A 20,758-nucleotide genomic window follows, 5' to 3' on the forward strand; every position below is an offset into this window, starting at 1 on the left:
TTTTTTTGAAAAATTTTTTTTCTTTTTATGGATTTTAGAGAGAGAGGAAGGGAGAGAGAGATAGAAACATCGATGAGAGAGACCATCATTTGGCCGCCTCCTACATGCCCTGCACTGGGGAGTGGGCCCACAATGTGGGCATATGCCCTGACCGGGAACTGAACTGGTGACCTCTTGGTGCATGGGTTGACGCTCAACCACTGCGCAACACTGGCTGGGATGGTTTTGTTGATTTTTTAGAGAGAGAGGAAGGGGGAGAGAGAAACATCTATCAGCTGCCTCCTGCATGCCCCCTACTGGGGATTGAGCCCACAACCTGGGAATGTGCCCTGACTGGGAACTGAACTGGAACCTCTCAGTTCACGGACAGTGCTCAATTCATTGAGCCACACTGGCTGGGTTGATCTGGATTTTTGACTAATTGCAGGAGAAAAGCCATTCATTTATTGACAGTTAGGTATTCATTTTCAATTATTTAAATCAGAGATTGGGCATCAGAGACCGGGTGGCTGGTGCTGACATTAAGGCATGGATGGATATAAGTGAGGAGTCTTCTGAGCCTTTATGCTGGCTGCCTCTGAGACACCCACAGCCAGCTGAGGACCAGGGGGGGAGCTGTGGCACCCCCACTTCTGAGATTTTAGCTATGTTCCAAGATTGTAGACCCTGAAGGAGGTTAGACTAAAAGACAGCTGTTACTCCAGTTATATATTTGAGGGTTTTGTTGCCCCTTCTGATGAAATTTGTCATCCCAGTAGACCCACAAAATTACCACTCAATATTGATTCCTCTAAGAGTTGAATGAAGTATGTAGTGACAAACAGAAAGTGACTTTGGCCTTTGGTCTGTTCCACAGAAAAACAGCAGTTCCTCCCCATCCCCACATCAATGAGGGGAGCTGCAATCATTTGCTTTTATTTTAAAACAGAAAGAGTCCCAGGGAGCAGCTTTGCATTTCCAAGGCATAAGAGAAAGAAAAGGCAAAGAAAATGGAATGAGAAACTTTATGATTCTGGGCATATTTTTCTTTGAAAATGAGTCAAAAACCTTCATTGGTCAGAGGACAAACCTAGGGTGTCAGCACTTCTCTATCGCACTGCAAATGTTGGTTCTTATTTATTAAATAGACATGAAACTACTAAAATTAACCTCTGTTTTTGCCCTCTGTCTCATTCCTTTCATGCTCCCTCACTTCACTGCTGGGAGTTCAAGATTTTCTGTGAGGCTGCTACTCAGTGTTTCCCCCTTCAGTTCCACAGTTAAAGGTGCTAGGGCAACTTTTCACTGAAAGAATGTGGTTTCCACCCTTGACTGCAGTGCAGGTATTGCCTACTTTGAGTATTTACTTAAGTTTTGTCATTGGGGTGTGAGAGGACCAGGTTCCTGAGCAGCATTCCACAATTCTGTCCTCAAATGTCAACACACTTGAAACAAAGTCATTGTTTTGGAAGCTGCCATCTGTTTGCATTTTCAATTTGACCTTTATCTGAATAGTAAGACATGTCCTGGCTGAGCACATTTCTTAACAGCTATAGCAGTTTGTGTGTGTGTGTGTGTGTGTGTCTGTTTTGTTAAAAGAAAATACCATCACTTTTCACTTTTTCTCCCTATAGAGGGTAAAATCTCTTTCATTCCTAGAGCTTCACTTTGCTTCTCTGTGTCAATATTCATACCACCGCCCCAGTTTCTCTAGCAGGGTGGGGAATGTCCGGTGGCCTGAGAAATCAATACCAGCTAACATCACATGACTCAACAAATTCGACTGGCCAAATATAGCAGGCTAATTTTTAAGTTGATAATTTTGTATGGCCCTCGAATGATGTTATAAATACCCAAATGTCCTTTGGCAGAAAAAAGGTTTTCCACCCCTGTGGGACTGTTGTTGTTTTCTTAACTAAAAACAATTTTGTTGGTGGTTGTCCTAGAGTTGGCAATATGCATTTTAAACTAACCTAAGTCTGACTTCAAATAACATTGTACCACTTCACATGTATTATAGGTATCTTACAGAAGCTTCCCATGTCCTGCCTCCCACCCTTTGATCCCACTGTCATTCATTTCACTTTCCATATGCTATACATTGTTACTATTATAATATTTTTAGATGAATTAAGAATAAAAATGGATCTTATTTTACTTTAACTTCTCTGATGCTCATCCTTTCATTATGTGAATCCAAGTTTTTGACCTATATCATATTCCTTCTGCCTGAAGGGCTTTTGAAATCTTTATTTCTCCTTCACTTTTGAAAGATAATTTTGGTGGTATAGAAATCTAGATCATAATTTTTTTCTTTTAATATTTTAAATATTTTATTCTGTTCTCTTCTTGCTTGCATAGTTTCCTCTGAGAAGTCCTCTGTAATTCTAATCTTTGATCCTCTGTAGGTAAGGTGGGTTCATGGCTGTTCCATGTGCACCTCTTCTGGCCTGCCCTCCTCCCCGGCCAACCCCAGGCTTCATTCAAGATTTTCTCTTTGGGTTTATTTATTTTTTGCAGCTTGTATATGATTTGCTTAGGTATAGTTCCTGCTTGAAATTCTCTAAGCTTCCTGGATCTGTGATTTGGTGTCTTCTGTTATTAAGTTTGGAATGTTCTTGGCCAGTATTACTTGAAATATTTCTTCTCTGTATTCTTTCCTTTCTCCTCCTGGTATTCTAGTTATGTATGTATTAAACCTGTTGCATTTGCCCCACAGGTCTTGGATGATCTGTTCCTTTTCCCCCCATTATTTTCTCTCTTTGCATTTCCTCTTGATTCTTTCTTGGAGTTTTCATCTCTTTTCTTACATTACCTATCTGTTCTTGCATATTGCCTACTTTTCCCATTAAAGCTTTTAACATATTAATTATATTTATTTTTCTCTGCCTGATAACTTCAACATCCGTGTCATGTTTATGTTTCACTATGATGATTGCTTTGGGTTTTCTGAGCTTCTGAAATGAGTAAATGTATGTTTTTCAGCACATTGGGAAAATTTTAAGTAATGTTTTTTCAAATATTATTTTCTGCCCCATTCTCTCTCTTCTTATCTAGAGGTAAGTGGGAAAGAACCAATAAGAACAGCAGAAAGAAAAATAGAATTAAAAAATGAGGATAGTTTAAGGGACCAACATTTGCATTAGGGGGTACCAGAAGGAGGAGAGAGATGGTAAGGGATTGAAAATCTATTTGAAGAAATAATGACTAAAAAATTTCTTAACCTGGCAAAGGAAATAAACATACAAGTTCAGGAAGCTCAAAGAGTCCCCCAAAAAAGCAGTCCAAAGAGGGTCACACAAAGACACATCATAATTAAAATGCCAAAGGTTAAAGACAAAGAATCTTAAAAGCAGCAAGAGGAAAGCAATGCAGTTACCTATAAGGGAGCTCCCATAAGACTGTCAACTGATTTCTTATCAGAAACTTTGCAGGCCAGAAGGGATTGGCACAAAATATTCAAAGTGACGAGAAACAAGGATGTACAACCAAGATTACTCTCTTCAGCAAGGCTAGCATTTAGAATCTAAGTACAGATAAGGAACTTCCCAGACAAGAAAAAGCTAAAAGGAGTTCATTATTACCAAACCAGTATTACAAGAAATGTTAAAAGGATTTCTTTAAGAAGGAGAAGAAATATAAAAAAATATGATAGGAAACTATCACAAAGAAAAAATTCTCACTAACAAAGGTAAACATATAATAAAAGCAGTGGATCAATGGAAACTAAAGCTAGTACACAGGTTAATAGGCAAACTAGGAAGATCATGTATAATTACAATAGTAAATAAAGGGATACACACACACACACAGAAAAGAAGTAAAAAATAGTGACAAAAACACGTGGAGGGTGTGAGTAAAAATGGCAGTGATTATAGAATATGTACAAACTTAAAATCATCAACTTAAAATACACTACCCTAAACATAGCTTTGTATATATGAAGGACATCGTAACCAGAAACCAAAAATCTACAAGAGATATACAAGAAATAAAAAGCCTTGGCCGGTTTGGCTCAGCGTCAGCCTGCGGTCTAGAGAGACCCGGGTTCGGTTCCTGCTAATGGCACGTACCTCAGTTGCAGTTTGTCCCCGGCTCTGGTTGGTCATGCGGGTGGCAGCCACTCGATATGTCCCTTTCATGTCACTGTTTCTCTTTCTCTCTCTCTCTCCCTCCCTCCCACAATATCTGAACAAAAAATGGAAAAATGTCCTCGGGTGAGGATAAAAAAAAATAAAAGGAATCCAAACACCACTGTAGAGAAAATCAACGTACAAGAGAAGAGAGCAAGAGAATAAGAAAGGAACAGAGAAGAACTACAAAAAACAAACAAACCCAGAAAACAAGTAATGAAATTGCAGTAACTGCATACCTATCAATAATTAATTTAAATGTAAATGGATTAAATGCTCCAATCAAAGGACAAATGGCTAAAGAAGATATGTTACATATAGACAATGAAATATTACTCGGCCATAGAAAGAATGAAATACTACTGTTTGTGGCAACTTGGATGGGCCTAGAAGTTATTATGCTGAGTAAAATACGTCAGTCAGAGAAAGACAAATACCTATGATTTCACTTATATGTGGAATCTAAAGAACAAAATAAATGAAGAAACATAGTTGAAACAGATTCATAGATACAGAGAATAGACTGATATTTGCCGTATGAGAGGGGAAGTGGGGGGCTGGGTGAAAAAGGTGAGGGATTAAGAAGTACAAATTGGCAATTACAAAATAGTCATAAGGATGTAAAGTATAGTTTAGGGAATATAGCCAATGATATTTTAATAACTATAAATACTATTAGGTAGGTGTAAGATTTACTGGGGGTAATAAAATAAACATTTTGTTCTTTAAAAAATATTAATTAAAATTGAATATAATTTAAAATTTATTTCCCAAATTCCGGTCAAGATGGTGGCTAGGTAAACGCGGTATTGCGTCCTCCCACAACCACATCAAAGTTACAACTAAACCACAAAACAATCATCATTCAAAACTGCCTGAAATCAAGCTGAATGGAAGTCCTAAAACTACGAAATTAAAGCAGCAGCTACATCAGGACTGGTAGGAGGGGCGGAAACGTGAGGGGCAGAGGGGCAAAGGCACGACGGGCTAGTCCCACACCCACGTGTGGCGGATAAAAATCAGGAGGATACCTTGGCTGGAAAGGTCCTCCCTGAGGACTGAGGGGTCCCCGTCCCACACCAGATGCCCCACTCAGGGTTCCAGTGCCAGGAAGAGAAATCCCCATCACCTTTGGCAGGAAAAACCAGCGGGAACTGAGACTCAGGGAAGTTGAGGCGGCTGGAGCCCCAGGCAGCTCCTTAAAGGGCCCCCGGACAAACTTATTGGATTCACTCCCTCTAAGCTTGGAGGGGAGGCAGCTGGAAGTGCAACAGAGACATACAGGGAAGAATTGAGCTGTTTGGCACTGGAGTGAGGGCTGGAGAGGGGGTTTTTGCCAGGACAAACGTGCTGCTGTCAGAGGCCTTTGTTTTTTTTTGGTGAGTCCCACCCTGGGGCAGCCAAATCTGGGACTTCAGCAACCTGGCTCACACTGGTTGCCCCGCCCTGGTGATTCCCTGAGGCCCCGCCCCACCCAACATTTAGGCCCACCTAAGCTGTTGCCACTTGCTTAACCATAGGATTGGCCTATCTTGGATCCTGCTTCAGGTTTTTCTAAATTTCTTCAAACAAGCAGCATCTGGTCTCTCTTTAAGTAATACACAGAAACAAACACAGGGAGGCAGCCAAAATGAGGAGACAAAGAAACAGGTCCCAGATGAAAGAACAGAACAAAACCCCAGGAAAAGAACTAAGTGAAATGGAGATAAGCAACCTAACAGATGCTGAGTTCAAAATACTGCTTATAAGGATGCTCAATGAACTTAGTGAGAACCTCAGTGAACTTAGTGAGGGCCTCAAAAAGGACCAGTCAGAAATGATGGATGCACAGTCAGAAATGAAGGAGGCATTAACTGAAATAAAGAATAATTTACACAGATTCAATAGTAGAATATGTAATCCAAGAAGCAAACCAACGATTTGGAATATAAGGAGGCAAAAAACGCCCCAAAACAGCAAAAAGAAAAAAGAATCCAAAAAAATGAGGACAGTGTAAGGAACCTCTGGAACAACTTCAAGCGTGCCAACATTCGCATCTTGGGGGTGCCAGAAGGAGAAGAGAGAGAACAAGAAATCGAAAACCTGTTTGAAACAATAATGGCAGAAAACTTTCCTAACTTGGTGAAGGAAACAGACATACAAGTCCAGGAAGCACAGAGAGTCCCAAACAAGATGAACCCCAAGAGGTCCACACCTAGACACATCATCATTAAATGCAAAAGGTTCAAGACAAAGAGAGAATCTTAAAAGCAGCAAGAGAAAAGCAGTTACTTACCTACAAGGGAATTCCCATAAGACTGTCAGCTGATTTCTCAAAAGAAACTTTGCAGGCCAGAAAGGAGTGGCAAGAAATTTTAACATGATGAAAAGCAAGAACCTACAACCAAGATTACTCTATCCTGCAAAGCTGTCATTTAGACTCGATGACCATATAAAGAGTATACCAGACAAGGAAAAGTAAAGGAGTTGATCACCACCAAACCATTATATGAAATGATGAAGGGTCTTTTTGAAGAAAAAGATAAAATATATGAACAAAGAAGATGGCAATGAATACATATCTATCGACAATGGAATCTACAAACAAAATGAACAGGCAGACCAGAAACATTCTCATAGATACAGAGAACATTTTGTTGGTTGCCAGATGGGAGGAAGGTTAGGGAAATGGGTGAAAAAGGTGAAGGGATTAAGAAGCACAAATTCATTGCTAGACTGACAAACCTCAAAGGGAAAGGGCTTGGGGGGTGGTAAGAAATAAACCAAAGAACTTATATGCATAACCAATGGACACAGACAATAGTGTGGGAAAAGGCGGGAGGGGGGCAGGAGTGGGGAGGAGGGGGTTAATGGGGGAAAATGAGGAACATCTGTAATACATTCAACAACAAAGATTTAAAAAATAAAATCAAAGGAACAAAAATTTTTTAAAAAACAGAAAAATAAATAAAATAAAATTTATTTCCCCAGTCATGTAGACACATTTCCAGTGCTCAACAGTCATATATGGCTAGTGGGATAACACTGATATAGAACAATTCTATCATTGGAGAAAGCTCAGTTGGACAACATTAAGTAGAGAGACTGAGTTAAGATTTTGAGACCATCATCTGAACCATTATAAGTCTGTAAGATTTACATGGTTAAATATATACAAATATACATGAGAAATATATGGGGTAGAATTTAAGCCCCCCCAAAAAAACACCTCATTGCTGTCAGAATTTGTTCTTTCCACTATTAGGTAACATCAGTTTTTTTTTTTGGAAAATTTATTTCTTTATTTTTGTTACAGATGTTTCTCCTTTTCCCTTTTTGATAACCTCCTTGCCACTCCCATCCCCTCCTTCACAGTATTGTTCTTTATGTCCATTGGTTATGCATATATGTATGTAAGTTATTTGGTTTATCTCTTCCCACCGCTCCACCCCCACCCCCTTCCTCTGAGGTTTGTCAGTCTGTTCCCTACTTCCATGTCTCTGGATCTTTTTTTTTTTCCATAATTAATTAATTTCTTTTTGTTACAGATGTTTCTCCTTTAACCCCCCCCCCCCCCGATTCCACCTCCCCCTCCCATTCAGCCCTCTCCCCAGCTTTGTTGTCCCTGTCCATTGTTCATGCATATGTGCATATAAGTTCTGTGGTTTATCTCTCCCCCCAACCCCTCTTTTGGGGATAGTCAGTCTGTACCCCACTTCCACGTCTCTGGGACTACCCCATTCCTCAGATGTTATGTTCATTATATTCCACAAATAAGTGAGATCATATGATATTTGTCTTTCTCTGTTTAGCTTGTTTTGCTTAGGATAATACTTTCCAGGTCCCTCCATGTAGTCTCAAAGGATGATAGATCTTTCTTACAGCTGCATAGTATTCTATTGTGTATATGTACAACAGCTTTTTTATCCATTTGTCTACTGATGGACACTTGGGCTGTTTCCAGATCTTAGCTATTGTAAATAGTGCTGCTACAAACATGGGGGTACATATATTCTTTCTGATTGGTGTTTCAGGCTTCTTAGGGTATATTCCTAGAAGTGGGATCACTAAGTCAAATGGAAGTTCCATTTTTAATTTTTTGAGGTAACATCATAGTTTTTCATAGTGGCTGCACCAGTCTGCATCCCCACCAGCAGTGTACTAGAGTCCCCTTTTCTCCACACCCTCGCCAACACTTGTTTGATGATTTGTTGATGACAGCCATTCTGACAGGTGTGAGGTGACACCTCATTGTTGTTTTAATTTGCATCTCTCTGATGATTAGTGATGCTGAGCATTTCTTCATACGTTTCTTAGCCATTTGTATGTCCTGTTTGGAGAGGTGTCTGTTTACTTTCTCTGCCCATTTTTTAATTGGGTTCTTTGTCTTCCTTTTGTTGAGTGGTATGAGCACTCTCTATATATTGGAAATTAACTGCTTATCTGATATATCATTGGTAATTATGCTCTCCCATACAGTGGGTAGCCTTTCCATTTTCATGATTGTTTCTTTTGCTGTGCAGAAGCTTTTGAGTTTGATGTAGTCCCATGTGTTCATTTTCTCCTTTGTTTCTGTTGCCTTCAGTGATGTGTCAGTGAAAATTCTGCTGCGTATGATGCCTGAAATTTTGTTGCCTACATTTTCTTCTAGGATTTTTATGGATTCATGAGTCACATTTAAATCTTTTATCCATTTTGAGTTTATTCTTGTGTAGGTGTATGTTGATGTTCTAGTTTCATTTTTTTTTTGCATGTAGCTGTGCAATTTTCTTGACACCATTTATTAAAGAGGCTGTCTTTACTCCACTGTATGCTCTTGCCCCCTTTCTCAAATATTAATTGAGCATATTGCCTTGGGTCCATTTCTGGGCTCTCAGTTCTGTTCCACAGGTCTATGCCTGTTCTTGTGCCAGTACCAGGCTGTTTTGATTACAGTGGCTTTGTAGTATAACCTGATATCTGGTATTGTGATCCCACCTGCTTTGTTCTTCTTTTTCGAGAATGCTGTGGCTATTTGGGGTCTTTTTTGGTTCCATATGAACTTTTGAAGTACTTGTTCTAGTTCTGTGAAGTATGTTGTTGGTATTTTGATGGGTAGTGCATTGAATCTATAGATTGCTTTGGGTAATATGGATATTTTAATGATGTTAATTCTTCCAATTCATGAACAAGGTATGTGCTTCCACTTTTTTATATCTTCCTTTATTTTTTTTTGCATGTTCCATAGTTTTCTGCAAATAGGTCGTTTACTTCTTTGGTTAGGTTTATTACTAGGTATCTTAATTTTTTTGCCGCAATGGTAAATGGGATTGTTTTCTTAGTTTCTCTTTCTGTGAGTTCATCATTGGTGTATAAGAATGCCATCGATTTCTTGACGTCAATTTTGTATCCTGCTACTTTTCCCAATTCACTTATTAAGTCTAGTAAATTTTTGATGGAATCTTGGGGTTTTCTACGTATAGTATCATGTCATCTGCAAATAATGACAGTTTCACTTCCTCCTTTCCAATTTGGATGCCTTTTATTTTTTCTTCCTGTCTGATTGCTGTGGCTAAGACTTCTAGTACAATGTTAAATAAGTGTGACGAAAGTGGGCATTCCTGTTCTGTTCCGGTTTTTAAGGGAAATGCTTTATTTCTGCCCACTGAGCATGCTGTTGGCTGAGGTCTTTCATATATGGCCTTTATTATGTCTAGATATGATTCCTGTATTCCCACACTGCTGAGCATTTTTTCAGAAATGGATGCTGGATTTTGTCGAAGGCTTTTCCGGCATCTATTGATATGATCATGTGTTTTTTATTCTTCATTTTGTTTATGTGGTGTATCACATTTATTGATTTGCGAATATTGTACCAGCCTTGCATCCCTGGGATGAATCCCACTTTGTCATGGTGAATAATTTTTTTGATGTATTGCTGGATCTGATTTGCTAGTATTTTGTTCAGGAATTTGGCACCTATGTTCATCAGGCATATTGGCCTGTAGTTTTCTTTCTTTGTAATGTCTTTTCCTGGTTTTGGAATTACAATTATGTTGGCCTCATAACGAGATTGGAAGTCTATCTTCTTTTTGAATTTTTTGAAATACTTTGAGGAGAATGGTTTATAGTTCTTTTTTGAATGTTCGGTAAAACTCCCCCATGAAGCCATCCGGGCATGGGGATTTGTTTGCTGCGAGAGTCTTGATTACATCTTCAATTTCTTCTGTTGTTATTGGTCCGTTCAAGTTTTCTATCTCTTCCTGATCTAGTTTTGGGAGACTATGTGTTTCTAGAAAGTTGTCCATTTTGCTTAGATTGTTGAATTTGTTGACATATAATTGTTCATAGTAGTTGTTGACGATCTTTTGTCTTTCTGTGGTATCAGTTGTTACTTATTCTCTTTCATTTCTGATTTTGTGTATTTGGGTTCTCTCTCTTTGTTTGTTGGTGATTCTAGCTAGTGGTCCATCAATATTTTTTATCTTTTCAAAAAACCAGCTCTTTGTTTCATTGATTCTTTGAAATTTTTTTTGGACTGTATGTTATAATTTATTTCTGCTCTGATCTTTACTATTTCATTCTTCTACTTGCTCTAGGGTTTTCTTTTTGTTTGCTTTCTAGTTTTTTAAGTTGTGAGGTTAGGTAGTCTATTAGAGATTTTTCTTGCTTCTGGTAGGCCTGTAGTGCTATGAACTTGCCTCTCAGAACTGCTTTTGCTGTATCCCATAGGTTTTTTGTTGTTGTGTGTTCATTTTCATTGGATTCCAGGAAGCTTTTAATTTCTTCTTTGATCTCCTCATTGACCATTCATTATTTAATAACATGCTATTTAGCTTCCATGTCTTCAAATGTCTTTGCATGTTCTTGTTGCAGTTGACTTCTAGTTTCATGCCATTGTGATCTGAAAAGATGCTTGATATGATTTCAATCTTCTTGAACTTGTAGAGACTTAGTTTGCATCCTAACATGTGGTCTATCTTTGAGAATGTCCCATGTGCACTTGAGAAGAATGTGAATTCTGTAGTTTTGGGGTGTAATTCTCTGTAGCTATCTATTAAATCCATTTGGTCTAGTGCTTCATTCAGAGTCTCTGTTTTCTTGCTATTTTTTTGTCTAGAGGATCTATTCAGTGGTGTCAACGGGATGTTGAAGTCCCCTGCTAGGATTGTATTGCTGTCGATTTGTCCTTTGAAGTCCTCCAGAAGATTTTTAATATATTTTGGTGCTCCTATATTGGGTGCATATATGTTTATCAAGATTATATCTTCCAGTTGGATAGAGCCTTTCAATATTATGTAGTGGCCTTTTTTGTCTCTAGTTATGGCCTTCATTTTGAAATCTATTTTATCAGATATGAGTATTGGTACCCCAGCCTTTTTTGCTTTCCGTTTGCTTGGAAGATTTTTTTCCATCCCTTCACTTTCAACCTACGTGAGTCTTTTGTTGTGAGGTGGGTCTCTTGTAAACAACATATTGATGAGTCATGCTTTCTTATCCAATCAGCTACTCTATGTCTTTTTATGTGAGCATTCAATTCATTTACATTTAAGGTGCTTATTGATATGTATTTATTTATTGCCATTTTTGTTCAGTGTGGTTCTATTTTTCTTCCTATTTCTTCTGTTAATTACAGCAGTTCTTTTAATATTTCTTACAGTGCTAGTTTAGTGGTAATATATTCCCTTAGCCTTTTTTTTTTTTGGTCTGGGAAGCTCTTTATTTGATCTTCTATTGTGAATGATAGCCTTGCTGTGTAGAGTAGTCTTGGATTCAGATCCTTGTTTTTTCATGACCTTGGTTACCTCATGCCATTCCCTTCTGGCCTGTAGTGTTTCTGTTGAGAAGTGAGCCGAGAGCCTTATGGAGTTTCCTTTGTAGGTAACCTGTTGCTTTTCTCTTGCTGCTTTTAGTATTCTCTCTTTGCCTTTAATTTTTGGCATTTTGTTTACTATACGTCTTGGTGTGGGCCTGTTTGGGTTCTTCTTACTTGGGGCTCTCTGTGCTTCTTGAACTTGAATGCCTTCTTCCTTCACCAAATTAGGGAACTTTTCTGTCACAATTTTTTCAAATATATTCTCTAACCCTTGCTCATTTTCTTCTTCTTTGAGGACTCCTATGATGCGAATGTTATTACGTTTCCAGTTGTCCCACAGTTCTCTTAAGCTGCCTTTTTTTTTTTAATTGTTTTTTTCCTTTTGGTTTTCTGATTGGTTGATTTTTTCTACCCTGTCTTCTAATTCACTGATCCGGTTCTCAGCTTCCTCTACTCTGCTATTTAGACCTTCCAATGTGTTTTTTATTTCTTATGTGTCGTTCTTCATTTCTTCTTGGTGGTTTTTAATTTCCAACTCGCTGATTTTCAACATTTCTATGTCTTTACTCATGGTGCTCATGTCCTTACACATACTGTTGAGCTCCCTCAAGATCATGGCTCTGAATTTTAGTTTTGTTAAGTTGCTTAACTGCACCTCATTTATCTCATCTTCGGTAGAGGTCTGTTGTTCTTTCATTTTGCTTTTGTTTCTGTTTTTCACCACTTTGGCTATCACAGTGGGCTTTGGAGTCTGCCAAATTTTCCCTGTGGGTGTTGGTGTTCTGCTTTTTGTGGCTCCCTCTCCTGGGTTTGGTTGAGGCAGGGAGAATCCACGTTACACACCCCTGTTAAGTCTTACTTTTCTGGTTAGCCTTGCTAGCCCAGGGAGTGGTCCATTTATCCTCTAACTTTTTGCCTGCAGGCTATTAGTAGCAGTCCCCTGAAGAACCTTGGCTTCTCAGTGGAATGAAAAACTCCCTCAGGTGCTCCATGTAAGAGGATTTCCCAAGTGTGGGGCAGATTCTTGTTGGTAATGGGCCCCATTTAACATTTCAGTGGCCCCCTGGGTGGGGTTGAGTCTTCAAGAGAGGGGCCGCTGCCTCTCCCCAGGGCCCTGGGAAGGAGTAAGATGACCACAGTCCTGCGTGGCTGCATGTTAGCACAAGCTCTGAGTGTCTTCAAAATCCCGAGTTTCCCACACAGTTCCAGTCCAGTCTACCCTCCCTCTACCAGAGCCCAAGGTGAGTGGCTGCTTCTGTTTTAGCCTCTGTTCCGGCTCTGCAGTATGGAGCCGCTTAGGAGTTTAACCCGAGGGCGCTGCTCGCAGCTAAGGTCCGTTGCTCCCTGCCGAGGCCATTGCCTCCATCCGAGGATGCCGCTCCTAGCCGAGGCCGCTGCGGACCGTTGGCTCCCAGCCCCCTGTTGTGTCTCCGCAACCCTACCAGGATTGAGTCAGTTTCCCTGTTTATGTGGCCCTCCCAGCCGCTTTTTGGTTGCCTTTTCCTGACGATTTGTCTTTATTTTTGTTGTAATTCAGTTTGGTCCTGGGAGATGTTCTGTGTAGCTTCCATTCACTCTGCCACCATTTTTTCTGTCCCAGTTTTTTTTTTTTTTTTTTTTTACCTGCTTGCTTTATTACATCACACCAAACTTTACTTTATTAATTAGGAAATTGAATCCCTGTCCTCGTGTTCTCACCACAATGCGGGACCATCTGCGCTTGAGCAAAGGAAGAGATTCTCTACTTTGACAACTCAGTGGAGAGCTTACTGAATCTCTAATAACGCAGAAGTTTTGAGTGAATCCTTCATTGGTAACATTAACGCCCCAGCAACTTTCATATTTTTCATAGAATAGCTTTCTTTTTCTAGGTAAATGAATTCAAATTAGATCCCCCACCATGACCTAAAATAAATAAAAGCTTCGTTCTTTGGACAGTGTTGGGAGAACAGGTCTGTGGTGTGTGTATATCCTAACTCTAGCACTTACATCTTGTGGTTGCTCTAATGGCCTGAACATAGAAGCAGATCTGCTAGAAGTCAGCATGTTTGAGAGACTCAGTATTTCAACAGACTGTTGAGGGATTTCTTGCCCCTGGTTCTGGACTGTTCCCCATGGTTCTGATGTTTCCAGGCAGTAAAAAAGAACCACTCCAGCAGCTTCTTTCATCAGGCTAGGAAGATGTGATACTACTGCCTGCCAGGTGCCCTTAGCCTGAAGGCCATGTCTATTCCTCAAATAGCTCACCTGGCTCACAGGAACTTAAAAAAAATGTATCTGGAAATAGATGTCATCCTATCAGAGGGAGGCACATTACCCGTTTTCCGGGGTTTCCAAAGGTTAAGCGTCAGAGGTCCACTCTTCAAGAGAATCATGTGTATCAGCTTGAACATAGCTTCTTAGCACTTCTCATCTGGCAGATGGATCCCACAGGTAGTTCACTCTCACCTCCCCATTCATGCTTCCAGCTGTGTGAGCCTCATGATCTCCACACACTCCCAGATGATAGTTAGCAACCTGGCCTCTATGTTGCTCTATAGGTATGTTTAAGAAAATGAAAAGGAACATTTGTTAAAAATGAGGTTGGAAATAAAAAGCATCTACTGACCAATGCACGTATCATGATGGAGCAGTGGCTTTCAGTTGGAACAATGTCTACTGCAGGGCAAAAGGCTCTTGAACACAGTGTGGAAGCTAATCACTAATACTAATGTTAATATTATGATTAGGTCTGCCTGTTAGAGCTGCCAGTGGTAGCACAGTTAGATCTGAAGACATATTTAGTTGTAGGCCCCAGGTTAAATGCTTTATAAAGTCTCTATGCCTGTGTGGTTTATCTAAAAACTTGGAGAACTCCTGGGCAAAAATCTCTCAGAATTCCTTCCAATTCTGTGATCCTCTAGGAGAGAATTAGAATTCCTAAATCGTCTTTCTCTTAAAATGCCAGAATGCTCAGAGGAGAAAATAAAAGTCATTTGCTGTCTCATTATACTAAGATAATTATTATTAACATAATGCTTTTGATAACATTTTCTCTAAGCAGCTAATTCTATATCTCTTTCCAAAGTTAGAGACATAGTGTATATTTATTTAATGCTATATACAGTACGATTTTATGATTTAATAGAATATCATGAACATTTTCTAACTCATTTATTCTTATATAGTAAACCTTATCATTTCCAGCTGCACATCAAATATTTGAAACATACATTTATTATTCCAGAGCATTAAAACATGTAGTACATTTAATTGGAGTAAGTGTAAAAGAATAATGTGTTTAAGCAGGATCTCAAAGCTCATTTTGAGTTCAGAAACGTAGGTTTTAATTTATACTAAGAAAATGGAGTTCTCTAAACGACATTGTGAGGACCACTTTAAGGATATCAGTTATTAGTATTGCAGGTGAGGAGAGAGGTAATAATAGGCATTAGGTTCTTGGGTTTGACTTCACATCTTGATTAAAACATAGGAAAAGATGGGTTGCCTTTCTTGACTTAAAAATGGAAGTAATGTGGTTCCCAGGAATTACATTGTACCTTCTCTACCCCCTGGTGTCTTTCAGATATCTCTTCAGTAATGCAGGACTTTGGCAGGTGGATTTCAGAGCGTGAGGGCAGGCCTTGGGGTAAATTCCACTCCCTTGTGTGGGTCCAGATAAAACCAAAGGACATGGACTAGTTGCAGTTGCAGTTGGCCTTTCTTTTTTTTTTTTTTATCCTCACCCGAGGACACTTTTTCATTCTTTGTTCAGATAGAGCTGGAGGGAGAGAGAGAGAGAGAAACATCGATGTGAAAGGGACATATCGAGTGGCTGCCACCCGCACGACCAACCAGGGCCGGGGACAAACTGCAACCGAGGTACATGCCCTTAGCGGGAACCAAACCCGGGTCTCTCCGGACTGCATGCCGACGCTCTAACCGCTGAGCCAAACTGGCCATGGCGCAGTTGGCCTTTCTTGTGTGGCCATGGACCTCAGTATCAAACTGGCTTCAGGACTAGCAGGCTATTAATTCCATTGAGGCATCTACTCATAATTAATTTCTTAAGAATGTGGCCTATGTTGAGTGCATCTGGAAGCATTTTCACACACATGACACCACCTCATGTAAACCCTTGATATCAGAATCTTTTGCTTTTACTGAAATACATCCAATTAAAATTTAGATCTAAGGGTATAGAAATTGCTCTGTTAAGTTTGGGATTTAGTTGAACTAAAATGACAAACACCTGCCTCACAAATCTTGGCAAGACCAGATGGTTTTTGTTATAGCCTCAGAATTACAGAGGGAAACTCAAGACATTTGGATATTTTATGCCAAAGAACCTTCCATACCTCAGGCCATATTGAAAATATCCCAAGAACAAGTTTATTCTCTGTCCCAAGAACAAGTTTATTCCCTGTCCCTATGCTTTCTTTAGTCTGGCACCTCTCTGTCTCCCTAATTGTTAAAATAATTTGGAAATGAGGCTTTGTATCTTTTTTCGAGGACTTTGTCCATTTTATATATGTGTCAAATTTGTGGGCATAAAGTTGTTTGGCATATATCTTTTTTATCCTTTAAACATTTATAAAATCTGTTCTGATGTTGCCTCTTTGATTCTTGATATTTGTAACTTGTGTCTTTTTTCTTGGCACATCTGGCAAGAGATTTATTGATTTTACTCAACTTTTTCTTTTTTCTTTTTTTTTGAAATTTTATTTGTTTTTGTTTTTGTCTTTATTAGTCCCCTACTTCTGTTAGTTTGGGGTTTACTTTGCTTTTATTTTTTTAGTTCATTAAGGTGGAAATTCAGATTATTGACCTGACAGCTTTCTTCTTTTGTAATATAATCATTTAATGCTATGAATTTCCCTATAAGCACTGCCTTAGGTAAGTATCTCAATTTTGCTATATTGTATTTTCATTTTCTTTTATTTTTGCTCACTTGAAAATGTTTTCTAATTTACTTTTTGACTTCTCTTTGCTACAGAGCCCATTTAGAAGTATGTTGTTTAATTCCCAGCTATTTGGTTTGGTATCATTTTGAACTCTAAGAAAGAAGTTCTAATGAAACTCTTTGATGAGAAGGCATTTGAATTGATACATGACAACATGGCAGATTTTTCACAGTAAAGTGAAACACTATCATGCTATTTTCATTGTATGAACTTGAAAAAATGTATCTTCAGCTATTTTATTATGCTTAGTAATTTTGTTGTTGTTGTTAATCCTCACCAAGGATATTTTTTTCATTGATTTTTTTTTTTTTTTTTTTTTATAGAGAGAGTAGAAGGGAAGGCGGGGGGGAGCGAGAGAGACAGAATAAAATGTATGTGAGAGACATTGATTGGTTGCCTCCTGCATGTACCTCAACCAGGGCTGGGGATTGAACCTGCAACCCAGGTATGTGCCCTTGACCAGGAATCAAACCCATACCCCTTCGATGCATAGGCCGATGCTCTGTTCACTGAGCCACACTGGTCAGGGCTGCTTAGTAATGTTTTAAATGTGATTTAAAGGCAGATATTGGGACCCTTCTGAGTTATGTGTCTTGTCTCTGTTCTTTTTAGTGCATTGTCATTGGGCAGGAGTGGATTCTCAAAACTTCATGAAAGATGCTAAGCACCTACACTGCTTTAAGAATTTGGAACTGAATCGTGAAAAGGAAGACAGAAATAAGAAATTGGGAACCTGAAGAGCCCTGCAAAAAAACAAAAAACAAAAAAACACCAAAGGAACGTTATCATTTTCTATTTTGTTGCCGTGGTCTAATAGAGGAAGTGGGTGCTGCGAGGGTAGGGGAGTGTATCCTGTGCTCATGGCAGCATGGCATACACCTGTGCCTGCCCCACAGGAAGGCTTTGTTGGTTCCTATGTTGTCTTGGCTTACTTTTGGAATATCATTTGTCATTGACTTCTTCTTTCACACTGTGGTTTATTTCTGCGTGTCTATGATGGTTCTCAAATGCATTCATGCTTTCCATGTTCCCAACACTGGCCAAGTTAGGGCCCATGTTAAGGTGTAAAGAAAACAGTATCAGTGATAATGTATTGTGTGAGGTCATTGCATTGTATACATTTTCTCTTTTTAAAAAAGGAAATAATAAAACTCTAAACCTCAACAGGTTATTTTTTCAAATAACCCTATTATAAGAGGCCTTCCCTTAGTGGCCCACATAGGCCTCTGATTCCACAGTGAGCCTATCTGTGGTAATTTATAATTGATGACATTTTACTTGGACATGAGATGACAGGAAAGGGGAGTGTGTGTAGGAAGGAAATCCAGTTTCAGAATGGCCAGATGACTGAGACCAAGTGTGGCTGCCATCTCTGGTTTATCCGCCTTTGGGAGGTGGGAGTAGGGCCTTAGCATGTTAAACCATACAGATGCCCCTTTTCCTAGAAATGATGGTTGTCCATATATCCAAGCCAATTATCTCCACAGTTATATGAAGAAAGAACCACATTCTGCGAAAGAGTTTCTCAGTTTATTTTAATCTACTAGTGCCACAGCTATAGTGATCATTTTTGACAATATTTGCTGTTAGTAGTTTTATATTTATAGAACATATTTATAATATATTAATGATTATATTAGCGTTGTCCTCTCTTAAAATACTCCTTGCCTAACTATAGAAGAGACATTCTTATTTGATATTTTTATAATGCTGAGACTATCTGTGACCTTTATAATAACTCTGAGTCCCTCTAGTCTGACCCAGTTGTCTACTTCAAATAAAAACAACATGTGGGCCCTGGTCGGTTTGGCTCAGTGGTTGGAGCCTCGACCTGTGGACTAGACAGTCCAGGGTTCGGTTCCCGTGAGGGACACGTACCAAAAAAACAAAACAAAAAAACAACCCAGAACATGTGGGAAAAAATAAGAAGCTCAAATCACATTTCAAATATACATTCAAATACTTAGAATATGGAGGGGGAAAGGGGTTTGCCAGATTGCTTTATTCTGAATTGATACAGATGGTACAGTGTAATCCACGATAGTTTAAACCAGGATTTGAAATCATTACATCCCAGATGCACACCTCTGGTTGCACCCCAGCTCTATAGACAGCTCTTCTGTTTCAGTTATCTAAGTAGGCTTTTACACAGTGAATTAAAATTCACTTCCAAGTTACTTGAGTCTGTAGTTTTGTAAATTCTGCTGTAAGGTTGTGGGCATGCTGAACAGATTTATCATACATTTCTCTGCCACTACACTTTATCAGCACTAATTAATGCTGTTAAACAGCTGCAGCCTGTTCTTGTGGCAATGGGTAATGAGGATTGTATAGAGAGAAGAGCTAATGTGCTTGATGTTTGGATGATGGTAATAAGATAAAGTTCCTCATAGCCCACAATCTAGATCCTGGATCTCATTTCAAAGGCACTTAAACAAATTGGAGTGTGAGCAGTGCCATGTGGTCAACTTACGGAAGGATCTGAAAACCATAAAGGAAGGAGTTGAAGAAAAACACCAAACTTCAAATATTTGAAAGACACGGACAAGACACTGGGTCAGGAACAAAACTTGGAGCAATAGGTATAAGTTGCATAACAAAGATGCTGTCTTGACCAGAAGTCCAAAATCAAAGTGTCACAGGGCTGTGCTCCCTACCAGGGGCTCTAGGGAGGATCCTTTCTTGCCTCTCCCAGCTTCTGGTGGCTCCTGGCATTCCTAGGCTGTGGCCACATCACTCCAGTCTCTGCCTTTATCTTCACATTACTTCCTCTGTGTCTGTGTCTCAGATCTCCCTCTGTGTTTTTCTTATGACACCTATCATTGAATATAGTGCCCACCCTAAATCCAGAATGATCTCATCTTCAGATTCTGCAAAGACCCTTTTTCAAATAAGGTGCCACACTCACAGGTTGCACCTAGCATAGGGGGCTACCATCCAATCCATATAGGCAGTGTTCTCTCCCCTTTGGGGCTGGCCCACATCCAGAGTTGTCTGCCCAGCTTTTATTACTGTGTTTTAGGCCCTGTCTGTAGCTGACCCTGGTGCCCTTGGAGTCCCTGGGCAGGCGTCAAAGGCACTAGAACCTTGATAAAGCTCTCACTGGTACAAGAAGAAAATACAGAGATGGTTTCCCCTTTGCTGAATTACAGCTGAGTTCTCATTCTTGCTGGCCTGCTGCTTCCTTCACCCTCTTTAGGTCCTGTGGCCTGCCTCCCTTCTCAACTGAGGGTCAGATGGTCAACAGGAAGGACAAGACAATGTGTACCCTTCAAGAAGACAGCATTCAGGAGAGGGCAAGTCTACCCTCAGAACTCCAGATGGGTAACTGCTGCTGGTTGAAAGCTGGCAATTGCTGATGATAAAGTTAATTTCTGCCCCCCCGCCCCCCCCCCCAAACAACAACAATATAGATGCTGGCTTGATACCAGGTAAAACTTGAACAGCACCACTCAGAAGTGGATGGTGACGTTGGGAGCTGTTAGTGTTTGAGCAGAAGTTCTGAGCCTTCTTATGTGTGGGGAGATTTTTATTTATTTTAATTAATTTAAAATCTTTCCTCCCTCACAGTATGCAAGGAGCATGGTAAATGTTGGAAAATGTATGCTACTTTTGTAGCATTGGATCGAAGGAAGGTTTTCTATCATCCTGAAGGTCACTCTCAGAGCCTAGGAACAGAGAAGCAGCAGTGTGTACATAAATGGCCGCCTCAAGAGGGTCAGATTTAACCACTGGGAAAGCACAAAAGAAAAATGAAAGCTCAAGGACAAAGCCCATGCCATCCACAGCTACATCAAAAAGACAGCTAATTTCTCCGAACCCCCTCCCCCACTCCTTCATTATCTTTCTGAAGGTCATTTCTAACTCTTACTGTGGGACCAGTGGCTAAATTGTATTTTAGGTGTAGTTCTACTTGCAGAGTATAAAAC

General features: G+C 39.6%; 1 protein-coding gene across 1 annotated transcript in view; it reads left to right on the forward strand.

The window, feature by feature from the left end:
* Positions 1-17,985, forward strand: part of DTD1 (D-aminoacyl-tRNA deacylase 1) — a 237,654-nt gene extending 219,669 nt beyond the window's left edge. The window contains exon 6 of the mRNA XM_036245664.1: positions 17,442-17,985. The gene's annotated coding sequence lies outside the window, so the exon portion shown is untranslated. The remainder of the gene's footprint in view (positions 1-17,441) is intronic.
* The last annotated feature ends 2,773 nt before the right edge of the window (positions 17,986-20,758 follow it).

The sequence above is a fragment of the Molossus molossus genome, unplaced genomic scaffold, assembly GCF_014108415.1.
Source record: "Molossus molossus isolate mMolMol1 unplaced genomic scaffold, mMolMol1.p scaffold_m16_p_6, whole genome shotgun sequence".
NCBI classification, from domain to species: domain Eukaryota; kingdom Metazoa; phylum Chordata; class Mammalia; order Chiroptera; family Molossidae; genus Molossus; species Molossus molossus.